Raw genomic sequence first — 1,688 nt, 5'->3', positions numbered from 1 at the left:
ATACCTGAGAGGAAAATTCTTTCCTTCACTGAAATGAAAATTGGAGTGCTTGCAAAACTGAACAAAGAAAGAAAAAAATTAGTAAGCATTACAGACAACTAGCAGTTATAGTCAGATTATTTTTCAATACATGAGGAGGATATACAATAAAAAAGGTGAGCGGGAGCCAGGAATAAAAACAGGGAAAGGAGATAAATGCAGAATCTTAGAGACTGCAGAAACCCAGGAGTTCATTGTCTTCTAATGCACATCTGGAAAGCTGCAATTGAAAAGAGGAACCAGGAACTTCAGTCAGGGCAAACACAGCAAGGAAATGTGAGCCCCAGGTCGCAGAAGGAAGAATCAGTAAATAGTTGCAGTTTGACAACATGTACCATCAGTGGCTTCTGTTGCTTGAATGTTTTTTGTTGATTTTCATGATCATGACAGCTAGTAAGTTCATCATGTTGACCTTTAAAGATCCAGATGTGTACAGTGCCAAACAGGAGTTTCTATTCCTGACAACCATGTCAGAAGTGGGGAAGTTGCCAGAAGAGAAGCACTTTCTTGAGGTACTGAAGCTGACTGGGAAGATGCTTTTGGACAGATGGCTTGTTTAGCCCCTGGTCTACATGGAGCACATCGAATTCATCAGAAATATCTGCAGGGATGAAGCCCTGAAGAATCTCTTGTACACTCCTGTCTCCAGGTTTGTTCTGGACTGAATATTTGTCTGTGACAAGCACAAGATTCTTTTCTGCCAGACTCCCAAAGTGGGCGACACCCAGTGGAAGAAAGTGCTGATCCTTATAAATGATTGAAACATACTTCAAGTTTTTTTTATCGTAAGAGATCCCTTCGAAAGAGTTACTTCTTCATTTAAGGATAAAGTTGTTCACAATCCTTGGTTTGAACCTTGGTACAAGCATGAGATTGCCCTGGCATTATCAGAAAATACAAGAGGAACCCAGTGAAAACCCAGGGGATCCACTTTGAAGATTTCATGTGCTACCTGGGTGAGCCAAACCACAAATGACTAGACCTTCAGTATGGGGACCACATCATTCAATAGATGATGTATGTATAACTCTGTGCACCCTGCGAGTTAATGTACAGTGTGACTGGACACCACGAGAGACTGGAGGACGATGCCCCATACATCATAAAAGAAGCTGGCATTGACCACCTGGTATCATACCTGGTCATCCCTCCAGGCGGGGCATTATCATGTATAACAGAACCAAAGTGCAGCACTATCTTCTGGACATCAACAAGACATCTGATGCCCGTATGCACGTTTCAAAGGGGACTTTAAGCTCTTTGGGTATCAGAAACCTATTTATTTATTTTACTAAACTAAGGCATAGAACCTACAAATTTGAATATCTTTGTTAGACCAGGGGCTAACCAGGTGGAGATCTGAGCACAAAATGACACTTCCTCCACCACACCTCCTCCTTTTAGGATGTCTGAGATCTCCCATGGGCCTGTGAGCACCTCGACCTATGACACAGGGCCCTGACTGTTACCACTTAGTTTGGATGTAAGATGCTCTGAGGACCCTGCCCCCTCCCCTGTCATTGTCATTAGGATGCCACTCGCCTCTGTACACATCAGACGGGGGAAAAGATTTGCAGTCTGACAGCCCAACAGGGAGGAAACATTACACAGCATTAGGAGCAGAGTGAGCCATTTCCCACAGTTGTCAA

At 43.4% G+C, this 1,688-nt stretch overlaps 1 pseudogene; it reads left to right on the top strand.

Annotated features, from left to right (window-relative positions):
• The first annotated feature begins 305 nt into the window (after positions 1-305).
• Positions 306-1,334, top strand: LOC126959149 (carbohydrate sulfotransferase 10-like; annotated as a pseudogene).
• Positions 1,335-1,688: the final 354 nt, after the last annotated feature.

This window comes from Macaca thibetana, chromosome 7, assembly GCF_024542745.1.
Source record: "Macaca thibetana thibetana isolate TM-01 chromosome 7, ASM2454274v1, whole genome shotgun sequence".
In the NCBI taxonomy this organism is placed as follows: domain Eukaryota; kingdom Metazoa; phylum Chordata; class Mammalia; order Primates; family Cercopithecidae; genus Macaca; species Macaca thibetana.
Note: the sequence above shows the minus strand (reverse complement) of the source record. Positions and strands in the feature narration are given on the sequence as shown.